Genomic DNA, 15,646 nt, shown 5'->3' with positions numbered 1-15,646 from the left:
TGCTATCAACTGTCATTGAGAAATGCTAGTAACAATGCTCTTTCCTACTACAAATAGGATTGGATAACAATTGCTCTTTATAGCTAAAAATAAAACCTACTATTGTTGCAATGCTTGTTACATCTCTTATTGATGAAAAATGGCCAACACGCTCACTTTTCTTCTCATTTGTATATCAATGGCTTTGACAACAATTGATGTGGTGAATTAGAGGATTAGAGGGAGAGAACATAGGAGGAGGGCAAGAGAGATGAGAGACACAAGAGCTACACAAAGGCTTGGTGGAATGCTCTCTATCACCTTCCTTATTCTTCACTATCCTAATAACTAGATTAATGATGCATATGTGTGTATGGCCATACCACTCATGGGCATCCATTGACACTTCTTTTGTAATTTTCCAAACATTTTAATTGATGTGGATGTCACACTTATTCCATCTCAATCAGTTTACCCTTATAATTAGTATTTGTTAAGTTACAAGTAATTATTGTGTAACCTTGTTTCATCTCAATCACTTTACCCTTATTATTGGTCTTATATCAAGTTATAAGGCATTATTGTGCAATTATAGTTGCTCAAATATAACATTTCTTATACCATATGACCACATTTATAGTTGAAATAAGATAAAAAAGCTTACACCACATGCACAATCAAATCATTCTTCAAATGTGTTAATTCAAAAATGTGCAACAAGGAGGATACTTCAAGCAATACAACAAGGAGCATAAGCTCACCTTTTAAATCAGCACATGCACTACATATTGCACTCCAACTTGAACCTCACAATGTATCAAGTTTCCAGCAGATATTTAAGTGCTTATGGATGGCCAAAAAAGTTGCCCACTAACATATGAATAGTGCAACTCTAGAGCAAGTCCTTGGTGGCAAAGCACACGCCTTTTCATGCACTTGGGAATTGAGATCTTGTATATTTAAGCACCTATGGATGGCCAAAAAAGTTACCCACTAACATATGAATGGTGCAACTCTAGAGCAAGTCCTTGGTGGCAAAGCACACACCTTTTCCTGCACTTGGGAATTGAGATCTTGTATATTTATGCACCTATGGATGGCCAAAAAAGTTACCCACTAACATATGAATGGTGCTTGTATATTTATGCACCTATGGATGGCCAAAAAAGTTACCCACCACTAACATATGAATGGTGCAACTCTAAAGCAACTCCTTGGTGGCAAAGCGCATGTCTTTTCCTGAACTTGGGAATTGAGATCATGTATAGTACGATTAGCAAATTGAGGATCTTCCTTGGGCTTTGAGTTTGTGCTTTGTCTTCACCAACGCTACACCTAATTGAGATATCTTTTAATCATGTCTTTTGAAGTGTTCCCTTGCCTTGATTGTTCACCATTGAGAAATTGGACTAAAGACTCCCTTGATGTAAGTCCAGAGCCCTTATATATTGTCCCTTTTAGTGCTTGTACATTTCACATTCTATGCTACATTTTACACTTGCACTTTGCATTTTAACAAACTTATTACCTTGCACCATACATAAAAATATTCAGCAAAAAAGGGCCCATATCTCTAAGTCTTAATTATTACCTCACCATCAAAATCACCTACAAAATCCATTGGCTACATTTGAGGGAAAATTTATTGTAGATCTTAAGGGGTGTTGTGTTCTTAATATGGGATTACAATCACATGTAGGACTATAGTTGAAAGAATAAAGCATAGACATCGTGTTCCCTTGTACCCCTCATCGATAATTGATCATATTCATGTTGTGAGCATATGGATGCCAACTTTTATTTTTATCATTGGGCCTCTTTTGAACCATTTGTAGCTTCAAGCCCACAAGGATGGTGTAATCCTTGATTATATATTTTTATCCCTATTGAAGTGTGCGTTTGTGTGATCTAAAACTCTCCCCCTCCCAAGGGGGACCACCCTCGTGTGATCCATATGTTCTTATGTGATTGGAAGACCTTTTTGAATTATGGTGCACTTTGTACAAATCTATTAGTATGTGACCTTTATCAATTTGGGATTACAAATCACTTAGTCACCCCTTGTGTTAGTGCTCATCATGTATTACTTAGGCTAGAAAAGTGGAGGTTTCTACTAATCTCTCACTAAAATCACAATAAGGTATAAAGGGAGTGTAGCATGAGCCTAGTAGTGCCATAGCAATAATCTTTTCTTGCGAGGTCTTAGTATAACCACAATCCTCAAGTCTAGGTTTGTGAGGCCATGGTAAACATATCTACATAAGTTCATTCATTAATTGATTCATAGGCATGTACCTTCCTACATATATAAGCACATACATGTATGTTCAAGTATTGTACATACATGTATGCATGTGTGTGTGCATGCACATATATGTGTAAGTATCTGTATATCCATGCATGTGTGCTTGCATATGTACCATGCACATTCAAACCTTGATTCAAAGAAGGTACCAAGTGTATCCTCTCCTAATCTTATGGCTTCATTTTCTCACATTATTTTGTTATTACAATCTCTTATGTGCATGTAAACATATTGATTTGGTCTATTTAGGATTATTTTGCCTTATGTAACCTCATTGTTTTAAAATGGAATTCATTCTTAATCACTTTTTTTAAATGGAATTCCTTCTTAGCCATTACCTCATTTTGTTAAATAAGGGAATTCCCTCCTTAATTGTAAGCAAGTTTTCTATATAAGTGTAACCATTTTAATTTGAATGGCAAAGAGTTAGATAAAAATTTAAGGAGAAATCTCATTAAGACTTTAACATATATAAGAGGTCTCCATCCTTTTCCACAAGCTAAAGTTGTCTAGGATGATGTCACACACTATGTACACATTGTTAAGACATGGAATGGTTGGCAACTCATTTACTAACTAAGAACCTTTCAAGTTACAATTACCATGGGTAAAATGAAACATTTGTAAACTAAAGTGCCACATTTATCTGCTAAACCATAGATTGGAGAGGATATTTACCTTTGAAACATCCTTTCATATGTAATTATAACTATTATGCTAAGTTAGCATCAACCTTTACCTTATTACTAGCTAATGACTATGTATTTCAATCTATGCCCTTGGATCTTAGTCCACTATATGCTAGAGATGTAAGGGTAATATACTTTACACAAGTTGACCTATAAATTTGATTCCTATGCTAATGATTTTGAAACTTAAGTAAAAAATAGGACAATTATCCAAGATGTTGCAAAGTAGCACTTATTAGGAACTCATATTTCAAATCTTAGATAGATATGCTTATGATGCTTAAAATGAATATTAGAGGACCCAACCTTCCCCATGATATAAGTCGTTACTCTCCATCCTTCATTATAGAATATTTAATTACATGGATACATGCTTTAACTTACCTGCTCTATTATCATAAGTCATGAATACATCTTCAAATCCCTTGAAAAAACAAGGAGATCACCCATAAAGTTTTTGTAATATCTCCCCCCGTGCCTCCCCCATGAGAACCCCCCCCTTTTTTTTCAAATTTTAATTTTTTTAAATTCTCCCTCTCTCTCCCCAAACCGACAGCATGTCGGGGAGAGAGAGAGAGAGAGGGAGTAAAGAGAGAGAGGGGGCATGCAACCCCCCCAGGTGGAGGGGTGGCGGCCGTTCAACGGCCATCTCCCCCCCTCGTGAAGCCCTCCCTCCCCCACTATATAATCAGTAATGCCCCCTCGTGATCAGTAATGCCGCCCCCTTTCGCCTCGTGATCAGTAATGCCCCCTTTCGCCTCGTGATCAGTAATGCCCCCTTTCGCCTGACACAACGCCCCCTCGTGATCAGTAATGCCGCCCCCTTTCGCCTGACACACGTGCCACACCCCCTGCTCTGCCATCACTCTGCCAGGGCAAAACGCCACCATAAACCCCCCCCCCCCCCCCCCCCCCCCCCCCCCCCACCATTATTTCGCCATCATATACGTGGGTAAGGAAGAGGAGATCATTTCGACTGTCAGAAAAAAGAAGAAGCTAAAGAAGCTTCTCTAGGAGGAGGATATCATTTCAATTGTCATAAAAAAGAAGAAGCTAAAGAAGATTCTCAAGAAGCTTCCAAAAAAAAACCTCCTAGCGGGTGTTTCTCCCGCAGACCATGGGAGGACACAATTCGTCTACGAAGGGAGTTCCCTTGTGGGAGGGAAGGACTGCAAGCTATAGGGGATTACAGCACACCCTCCACTGAACTAGCCTTGACTGCGATGGCCCCAAAGCGCCACACGAGAGGAGCACACGCGGGAGTAAGAGGGGCACATGTAGGAATCCCCACCCGAAGCACGAAAGCTAATAATACCCCTCCTATGGAAGTTCACGTTCCATCAAATTTACCTTCTTCATTTCCGCATGATATGGGTGCAATAAGTATAAACTTGCATAGGGTAGTCTTAATCGTATTGAAAATTCACTATGATTGAATGCTTTGTTTTAAAAAGATCATAGGAATGTTCGGGAAATTTTTAAATCGCATCACACGGTACTTATAATTCCCGCACCCTCTATGTGAAAGGTTGTGTATTTAGAAATAGTTTGATGGCATGAGTATTGATGGTTGTAGGGGAGGGTTTGAAAATGATAAACCCCTCCCTATTTGGCTAAATCACACAGAGTACATCTACATTGGTTGCTCTCACTTAAAAAAAATATTTTTAAAATTGAAAGGAACTTTATACCTTCCCCTTCTATGTGGATAGATATGAAATCAATCCCCCCATATAAACTTGATTACTAGGCTTGAGATAAGCCTTTGATTTTATGAATGTAAAGGATGCTTGTTTGTCTTGGGAAGAGGAGTGCAATCCCGAGTTAAATATGAGAGAGAAGTTTGAAACCACAAAGTGAGGGATAAAGACATGAATTGGTAGATAAAAGAAGGAATTTTTGATGATAATGATTTTTATGCATGTATGGAACCCATGAGATCCTTAAACCACAAATTGATAACCCAATTGCACAAATTAAAATTGCACACAAGAGGAGAATAGAGAGGAGAGAGAGGAGAGGAGAAGAGTGAAGTAGTAGGCTAGTTGTTGTTCACACTGAAGGAGGAAAAGAAGACCTAAGAGGAGTCAATAACTAATTGAAGGGAGTTCATCTCTTCTGGGTACACAACCAACATGTATGCTCTCATATGATCTCTATTCTTCCTTACCCATATTTGTTTGGGACTATCTTGAAGGCACACTTTTTTGTGGTTCTTCTCACCATGTAGGCCTCTCGACTGGAAAGAGACTCTTCAATCAAGTAGGACACTATGGATTGTTGCCCTTAGCTTAGACTACTTGAGATCTTGAACTACCTACAAACCCTAACCCAAAGAAAAAGGGGAAACAAGCAACCTAGCTTGCCAAGCCCTTGGAATCTCTCCAAGTCACGAATGATTCAGGATCGAATGCTAGGAGTATTTGAGAAAAAGGAATCACACCTTAGCAGTTGGTCGTACGAATGACCACAGAAATGATTGTGATTGTACACTTAGGTAAATTGTTTGAACTTCTTTGCTCAAGGAACTAATTCAAGGCAAAACACTTAATGCTTCAGGTTAAGAGCCTGGAGGGAGAGGGAGGTTCATTAACCTCCGACTGTCTGCCTGGCCCTATCCAAGGGGGTTGTTAGCTGCGTCGGGCACATGGACCAAACCCGCCGCAAGAAGTCTCTCCGTGGGTGCTGCTTGGAATGGGAGGATGTTGGGTGTCAGGGAAGGCTCTGGCCGTAAATTCCTTGCCGGGATCCCACACAAGAGGCCGACATGACTTGAGATGGGATCTTGAGGCCCATGTAGTAGTCTACGAGCGAAATTTGGAGCAGCAATCCTGTTGATTGCTGGGATAGCCTTCGGGTATGATACTTGATGTATTCCAGGACTATGATAAATAAAGATCACACATTTGAAAAAGGAACTTGCTTGACATAGTTTTTGTGACAGTGCTTAAGTTACGGGAAGGAACCTGTGTTTAAATTGATTAATTAAGAAAGCTGCTTTTGCATGTCAAACATAATGTGATAGGTAATTAGATAATTAAGCAACCTGAGGAAAGTGCAGTGGACATGACTTGGTTTCGTCCTATGGAAGGGTGGTCCCAGTTAGCTGGAAACTTTTCTCAAAAGACGTGATAATGAAACTGTGAAGACCTAGAGTCAGTTAAGTTAGAATCTCGATTTATGTTGTTTTAGGGGAGTGGAATGGGACTATGCCTTATGGGCAGAGAGATTGAGCTTCGCATCCCTCTCGTTTCCCATTCTCCATGAACCAAGTGCAGCATAAATCCAATTCAACTCTATTGTTCCTACACAAAGTGGTTCATCTGGAGCTCAACACTAGCTACTTCCTAGAGACTTGGCTGATAGGAAAGAAACCCTGACTTCAGGTCGATCCTAAGTGGGAACGGCCGGATACTTCCGCTTTGGGGCAGACTTGAGAAGACCTAGATCGCAAACCTTGTGACATTCCTTGCGAGTGCCAAGTGGCGCTTTCTAGACTCCCCTCTCGATGGACTGCTAAGACATGTCCCACAAGTGGATAAGCGGACATGTTACAGTTGGTATCAGAGCGACAAACCAATGAGATCTAAAGATTACAAGGGAACTTAATGGAGGAAAATAAAGGGAATAAGGGGATATACAGGGGAAGATGAGTAGGATAGACTAGTGTTTTATGTTGAAAACATTTCTTTACTCACTTATGGATGCTGGGTTGTAGAGTCACGAAGCATGGAGCAAGTTCTTGGTGTTCCAGGTCATTTTCATGACTGCAATGCATGCTTCGAATTATCATTAGAGGCTTGGCATGATGAATGTTCTGGACTATATCTATAATCCTTCGCCCCTGTATGTGGAGTGGAGATGGACGGGAGACTCAGGAATATACTACATAGCAGCCCATCGACTCGCGTACCTTCAGACCAACTTGAAGAGAATCAAGTGGATGGAGGATTTAAAGATTGTGAAGCTATTCATCTTTGTCGAAGCTCACGTAAACACAACTTTGAACGTTAGTGGTCAGCAAGTCAAGCAGAACAAGTATGTCTATGAAGAAGTGACCCGGGTGATCTCTGTTGACAGAATCAAAGTGTTAGGCCGCTATGAGAAGAATGGGTATCAAAGGAAGGGATACCCCAAGCTTCCTATAACTTACCGTTTCCTAAAAATCCATGACCCCACTCCATATTATTATTCCGTCCCTGTAGCCGAATGTAACACAATCCTATTTTCCCCAAACTAATGTATCAATTAGCCTGTCCTACTTATCCAAAATAAATATACTCAAGGGGTTATGCCTTCATGAATAAATAAGACTTTTTACAATTATCTATCTTGATCATAAATGTTAACTGAGGTGTTAAGTGATTAAATCACTTAGCTAAAAAGCTGTGCTAGTCATATTAACATAATATGGGAATGTATGATAAGATGTTAACATAAAGAATCTTATTGTTCAGACGCAACCCCAAGCGCAGGTTCCAAATCCAAATCCTCAACTAAGTCTAGCTGCGGCTCAAGAGAAGAAATTCCTTCTCAAACAAATTAAGCCACCCGAGATTGATGGCAAGGGAAGGACTATTCAAGCCGACGCTGAGATTTGGATTGAGTCCATGGAGGACTACTTTGAGGTAGCAGAACTGCACCTGCTAACCAAGCCATGCTCGCCAAACTTAAGCTTACAGGCAAAGCGAGACTTTTGATCCTCGTGGGGATAGTCGGTACCTTTTGTTACGGGGTGGGGTCTCGGAAACCTAGACGATAGACCCCGTGCATTCTCGCGAGTGCCGGGTGAAGCCATCTAGGATAGTTCCCCGATGGACCATTAAAACATGTTGTCGGGGAATTGTTAGGCAGGCACATGACACTTTAACACTTGCTACTATATACAAGTGTAAAGTACACCGCAAAGCTTTTTACGAAAGAGCTCAAGTGTGGTGTTCCCATGTAGTGTACACTTGTATGGAACAAGTGTGATTGAATTGGGGTCCCAACCCTTGCAAAATATCCCATAGGTTCTATGAGGCAAGGGCCTACGGAAGGGTGGTCCCGGTTAGCTGGGAACTTTTCTCAAAAGACATGATAATGAAACTTTGAAGATCTAGAGTCAGTTAAGTTAGAATCCCGATTTATGCTGTTTTAGGGGAGCGGAATGGGACTATGCCTTATGGGCAGAGAGGTTGAGCTTTGCATCCCTCTCGTTTCCCATTCTCCATGAACCAAGTGCAGCATAAATCCACTTCGACTTTGTTGTTCCTACGCAAAGTGGTTCATCTGGAGCTCGATGCTAGCTACTTCCTAGAGACTTGGCTGATAGGAAAGAAACCCTGACTCTAGGTCAATCCTAAGTGGGAATGGCCGGATACTTCCACTTTGGGGTAGACTCGGGAAGACCTAGATTGCAAACCCTGTGACATTCCTTGCAAGTGCCAGGTGGCGCTTTCTAGACTCCCCTCCCGATGGGCTGCTAAGACATGTCCCACAAGTGGATAAGCGGACACCTTACATTTTTAAAAAAAATTTCAAAGTATGATTGTATTAAGTAAAAGTATGTACATCTCTAAAGAGATGTGATAAGCTTTTCTAGGAGTTTGCTGACCAGCTTAAAGGTAGATTGATTTTTGCCACTATTATTCACAAAATCTAGGACCTATACATAGTTGTTGGTCCTACCACACTAGCACTACATTTTTGCATAGCCACACTGACCTCATAATGATAGCTTGAATTAAAGCACAAACTAAATATGAGACATCATTTAAATTTCATGTATCCCCTAATAGAAATTGTTTCCAGCTAATAGTTCCATGTAGATCAACTCTATCCATGAGAGACACAACAACTTTCTAGCACAATTGAATTTCTCTACAATTGTAAAATATTTGTTTGATTTTTTCATCCTCCCTTCTGTAAAATATGCATGTTGATGACACCTTTGTGAAGGCAAATGCTTAGATAAGACCCTCCACAACATGAGGTTAAAATTAAAAGATGGGGCGGAAAACCACACTTTCTTAAGACTTTTCTTCCAAAGTTTTATAGTAGGACTATTAGTAAGTGCCAAAGTGTTTGTCAAGGTCATCAATCCATTTCAATGCACTAATGGCCATGTGCCAAGAATCAACTAGTCTTTGGGCCACCTATGAGTCTTTAATGTGATCTTTAAACAATGTTAAAGAAGCATACCCCATGCATTTACTCCTTCCCGATTTCCCATAGAAAAGGGGTGTTACAAAACTAATGTTTTGATATAAGACACCACGATTGAGAAACATCTAGCCTTTTGGAGATTGAGAGCCATAGACTATGAGGGTCGGATTCCCAAACCACCTAATATTTTAGGTTGAGGTTTTTCCATCAAAAGAATAACAAAACTTTCTAAATAACTTTCAAGTAAGCACTAATTATAGTTGGTGCAAGAGAATACACACACATTGCAAATCAACATTGGAGTAAGAACAAATCTAAGAACACTGATATGAAAGAAGAGCAATCCCCAAAGCCAACTTACCTTTGTGTTGTAATTTAGCTCAAAATTTGCATATTAACCAATCAAGTCACTACTTCATAGAAACAACTCCAAAAGCATTGCCAAATATCTAAAGATTCTACCTTCCTTAATTAGTTTGAGACTTTGAGACAAGATTTCTTCATTGTCTTCATTCCTACCTAGGATGAGGGTCTTAGTATTTTCCTTGCTTATTACAAAGGTAGATATGGTAGCAAACTCATTGTACAAGGCTACGAGAGAATCTAAGGAGTCACGATCCATCTCAACAGTATTTGAGTTATTATCACAACAAACATTTGGGAGTTAAAACATCTTACCATTTGAAACTAGAAGATCTTTAATAGCTTGTTTTTGAACGTTAGATTCAATGTAATATAAGAGAGACTGCATCACCAAAGCAAACAAAATTAGGGCAAGATGCACCCTTGTCTAATTGAACACCTTAGCAAAAAGGGTGAGGAGTAATAAACATTAATGCAAATAATAGTAGAGGCCTAATGGAACATTGCCTTAACCATTTTGGAAAAGGAAGAGTCAAACCCACAACATTAAATTGCCTTGATGAAAAAATCCTATTATTGTACCCCTTGTCTAGGTCTAAGTAAATGAGCCAAAAGTGATCTACACCAATGTCCATAGGATAGTCAATACTAGAGAGTAAGTTGAGAATTGCATCTTGAATCCTTTTGGAATGAATAAAACCATACTGCATAGGAGGAATAATTTTAGGAAAAACGTGCTTAATTCTGAGAGTCAATACTTTAGATTATACCTTATAAGAAACATTCATCATGGTAAGTGGTGTATAAATTATGGCTTGGAAACTTCTTGACCTCATTCTTGGGATTTATTTTAATGGGGCCTTGATTTTCCTTCACAACTATTTAATCTACAGTTGTTGAGCTGACTACATAAATCTAGTCCATAGTATTGCCACAAAACTAAGAATACTTTTGAAAGGATGTATTGTGGCTCATGTGCCTTGCCCCTCTTCATCCTCCTAAAAACATAGTAGAGTTCATCCATAGTAAATGGTCTCCCAAAAAAAAAGGTCACTTCATTGCCAACAACATTTATCTAATCCAAGAAAAGAAGAAAGTTGATTCTCATACCATTTATCTAATTAGGAGAAGTTCCCACAGTGGACATAAGATGATGTAGAAACCTATTGGTAATTTCTTTACACTATTCCAATCTTCATCTTCAATCATGACAAAAAAATCCATTCTTTGTTTGTATTTAAGAGCTCTAAATAAGGATTGATGCAAAGACTCACCATTGATCATGTTTCTAGGTCTCAATGAGCTCTCAATTGAGCCTTTTCACCTAAAACTCTAGAATCCTCTTGACTCTTAATGTAAATTTCAACACTTTGCAACAGTAAGAAGATAAACATTCCTAAGACAAAGTAGAAGAGCACTAAGGATATTGTCTTTGAATTGTTGTGATGCAATGGGTTTTTTCTCATCCCATTTTATCCTTAACCCTCCCATGTCATTTACAAGTCATTCTAATTGTAGATATCCCCATAGCCCACCTTTCAATCAGGTTCACCTTTGTGGCTTGCAAACTTCCATGACTCGCCCCATAGTTTTAGAAATTTCTTTTCCAAGAGGAATGAGGTGTTTAACATAAAGGATGGGGGCCCTTGAATGGTTTCTTTAGCATGCACCATTCTTAAAGTAGTTGTAATAGGAATGTGGTTTGAAATTTGATACTCAATCAATAGCAAGTAATGTATGTATAGTGCGAGCCACTCTCCATCTAGACACCATAGGTTTGGTACAATCTAGCTTCTTTCCAAGTATCACTTTGATTTTTATCTTGCCATGTAAATTGGAAATTATAGTCAAGTTAACACAATCAATTAGGCTCCATCTCATGCAGAGGGAATATCAAGCCATCCTTTCCTCCTCTTTCATACTAGCTAACCCATCCAATCTATCATTGGGCTCACAACACATACTCCATTTACCACAAAGTAAGCTAGTCTAATTCACAATCATGTTACCAAGCCATTGCTAGCAAGCCACCCAACCACCTGATGAATTTGGATCATACATGGAGAAGATGTTGAGTTTCTCACCATCAAGCAAAAGCATGATAGCAATGACCACCCTTGCTTCATCTTTGCTTGATGTCAAGTTTGTCACCATCAAGAAAAAGCTTGATAGCAATGGCCACCCTTGTTTCATCATTGAAGATAGCTTTTGGCTACAACACCTCTTTGACCAAATTTACGTCTTTTACATGAGGTAATGAAGCATAAGGAGTCTTTACAAGACAAGGAAAGCTCTTTCCCAAGTTTGATTTCTTGTGTGGCTATAATTTGTGGTTTCTAATCCTAATTAGTTGCATGCATGCTTGCATATTTTGCTTATAACAAAGCTTTTTGAATTCCAACTCACTATAATGATATTTGTAGAGGTTCAATCCATTAAAAACCTTATGTGATAAAATCTAAATCCCTAATAGGACCATACATGTTTATAAAATCTCGATATTTCCCCACCAAATTTTTAAGAAAGGCCTTATCTTTCCCATGCTTAGACTTATATTCTCTTTCTTTTTTATAATATGATATTTTTCACAATTTTGAACATTGATAACCTACGTCTAGTTTTTTGTTGCACCACATGACCCATGACTTTAGAAGAACTTGCCTTTGCTACTTTCATAGAGCTACACTATTGTAGCAAAATGGCTTTGTTTCTTTTGATCATTATGATGCTAATCATCCATGATCATTAATAGCCTTAATAGAACTAGTATATTTTGTAAAATTTGCAAAATGACATGTCTCATAATAGTAATAACAAACATTTGGCGATTGGGAAAAGTTAAATTCATAAAAGATCTCAAAGCCTCTAGTGTCTTAAATTTCCCACATGTTAGAGGGTTGAACACAATGATCCCAAAGAATACAAGCACATCTTTCCCTCGTTGGATTTGCCAGCAAAGGGGGAATATAAAGCACACAACCTAGAGTAGAAGTGATATCCCTAATCTTAGCTTCCAAGATTGTGTGAAGGTTAGGAGAACTAAATCACATTGGAAAATTCAAAAGCAAGATTTCATTGAGAGAAAATGTGGTTGGCTAAGTAAAATATGTACAAGATTTTCCCTAAATCCAATAGAGAATGAAAACACCAAGTTCCTTACTCATTGGGTGCCCAAAAGCATTGGTAAAAACCTTTCCCCACAAATTTTTAATTTCAAAGAGAAAAGTGAGCTTGATAATAGCAATAAAATAGTTGTTAACGTCCTCATCAAAGTGCACATTGCCCATAATATATAAGAAAATACATGTGGTAGAGAACTTATAGTACATTGTATAAATTGATTCCAATAATAATTTCACTTTAACATTGTGAATCCTTTTCCCATTAGATTCAACAATAGTCTTCCTCACATCCTTGATTTTTCACATGTTTGCCCACAAAGCCTTGGCTAGAGACACAATATTGATTATCTTCTCCTCTTCTATGAAGTATGTCTACCTCCATTTCCCTCCCATCTTCAATGGATAATCCTTGGCCATTGCACCTTGTTGGTCTTCTCCCTCACCTCCTCTTTTCCTCTAGATGCATGCATGCACAAGGGACAACATGCTTCAAATGTTTTTGTTGCAAGTAGCAATGCTTCCCACCAAGTTTTCTACTTCAAGTTCACCCATAAAGTTGTATTGAAGTACCTTTTAGAATAATTTTATGATAGCCTTTTCCCTAGTTTGTATATTGTAGTTTTGAAGCCATGGGATTGCAACTTGAAAACAATATAACTTATTAATCCTTTAAGAGAATATGGTTTAATACTTGAATTGATGAAAGTGGGCCATTAGTTAAATTTTTAGCCTTGAAAAGTATTTATTTTTCACTGCCCTATATGCATTGATTATCTCATGCTTAGAATAGTTTATATGCAGTAAGCTCATGCCTAGAATAGTCTATATGCCTAATATTAGCCACATATACATGGGTGCCCTACTTACTAATAGATGAATTTCTTCTACATCACATGAACAAAATAATTAACATATTGGTCTCACAAATTAAGGATTTTATTCGAGGTCCTATGTTAAAAATTAAGTGATTAATGCACACAAAAGTTCTCTATCATGTGTGTGTGTGGGGGGGGGGGGGGCGTGTGCACGTGTGCGTGTGCGTGTGTGTACGTGTGCATGTGTGCATGTGCACGTGCACACATGCACACCCATGTATGTGAATGATTGTGTGAGTTGCATCAAACATTTCTATGTATATCTTGAAATCCAACAATTGGTGGAAGCTCAATTAGGCCCTTGAAGCCTCATTTTACTATCAATTTTATTCAACTAGACCTTATCACTTTTTCAATCTAGCTTGACCACCAAGGGTTATGTAACATTCTTAACAACACTTAAAAATACCTATCAATTTATTCTAGGTTTTTCCTTACCAAAGTTTCAAGGACATAATAATATCTCCATATCATTTACCTTACATTCTAATAAGGATCCTCCTGCCCATAAAGAAGTTTTGAGTACATCTCTTATAACATGTTAGCAAGACATGAATTTTCCGTTTGGGACTAACTTACCCAACATAAGTGAAAATTCTTTAGAAAAAATATTGCGACAATAATTTAACGAGATGATTTACAAGACCCTTAAATGGACATTCACTTTTATTAACAAGCATTAATCAATCTTAACCTTGTCGCATTGACAATATATTGAGTGTAGAGGCGATCAACCACAAAGACCCACAGACTGCTTATTGCCTTAAGCGTTCCAAGTAGAGCACTAATGGCTACCTCTCACATAGCCGACACGCTATCCATCCCTACAAGTATAGTGAGCTTACTCCATGCCTGATCAAATTTCCTCCTCTCCAGAGCATTCCGATAGCTCCAGATCCAAGTGCAAGCTTCAAGCAAGCTCCATCCTCAAGCTCCCAGCTCCAAGCTCCAAGTTCCATTGCCATGAGCAAGACAAAAGAATTTAAGAGAAGAGAAGAAGAGAGGAGAAGATGGAAAGCTTCTCCACCACGGTCCCTCACCCTCACACACACACTCCCTCACACTCTCACACTCCCTCTCTCAAGCACAAGCTCAAGCAAGCAATAAGAAGAAGAAGAAGAAGAAGAAGAAGAAAGCTACTTTTGGCCCCACACAAGAATGAGCTTCTCGTTCACTTTTCAACTTTATATACAAAACCCTAAATCCCATTTGGGTGGTCATCCCCTTTTTACATGGCCGGCCATAGCCTAGGCCCTTTTTTCCATTGTCCTCTTATCTTCCTGGCTTCCTTCCTACCGTCCATCTACTTCGTGGGAATTTCCATATGGACGGTAGGAAGGAAGATAGGAAGATAAGAGGACAATGGAAAAATTATAAGAGGCCCTTTTTAACCCGACACTCTTTAAATAAGTTGTGGTGCACCTTGTGTTCTTTTACAAAAGCATCAACTTGCACTTTTTCTCAGGCGCCTTTCTCCCTGATTCAGGACTTTTTTGCACTTCTTGTGTTTCCATATTTCTCTTGGCGCACCTTCGTCTCCTATTTCACTTTTTCCTTGGCCTTATCTTCTGCTTTAGATTTTCCCAATTTTCCACCTTTTTTGTTTGAGGGTTAACATTACACCCTCCTAGACAAGTGCCGGTCCCATGGAACTTGCTGATGGTGAGGGGAACGGTGGTGCGGGGATGCCTGGGGTTTCTTGAGGTTGTGGACATACTGTAGTGGGGGTGTGTTGGAGGGATTTATGGACATGTTAGAGGGATTTATGGAACTGAAAGGCCCTTGGGTTGGGTATGATTCCTGGTGTTGGAGGGATGTTGAGGGGCGAGTCCTTTTGGGAAATTCAAAATGGTGTTAGTTGGATCTGTCATTGAAATCTTTGTGGCTAAGTTCACCTGCTCTATTCCATATGAGCTTTGTCATTCACTTTTTGATGATCGTGGCTGTTGCGTTCATCTCTTGGTGGATTGTGCTTCATCTAATGGCACATGGTGGAGGATGGGAAGGGCATTGCATGGATGATGGGGTCTCTGAAGTTGGTAGTGGGGCCTTCGATTGTACCTGGAAAGAAAAGAAAGGTGCATTACATGTGGGTGTGTCTCCCTGTCATGTGGTGCATTTACTCACGTGCTAGTGGAATGGAGCTTAGGGTGATAGGTCTAACCA

Source organism: Lygodium microphyllum, chromosome 22, assembly GCF_053477565.2.
Source record: "Lygodium microphyllum isolate KBCC chromosome 22, Lygodium_microphyllum_v1.1.10, whole genome shotgun sequence".
NCBI lineage: Eukaryota > Viridiplantae > Streptophyta > Polypodiopsida > Schizaeales > Lygodiaceae > Lygodium > Lygodium microphyllum.
The sequence above is the reverse complement of the archived record's forward strand: the minus strand, read 5'-3'. Positions refer to the sequence as shown.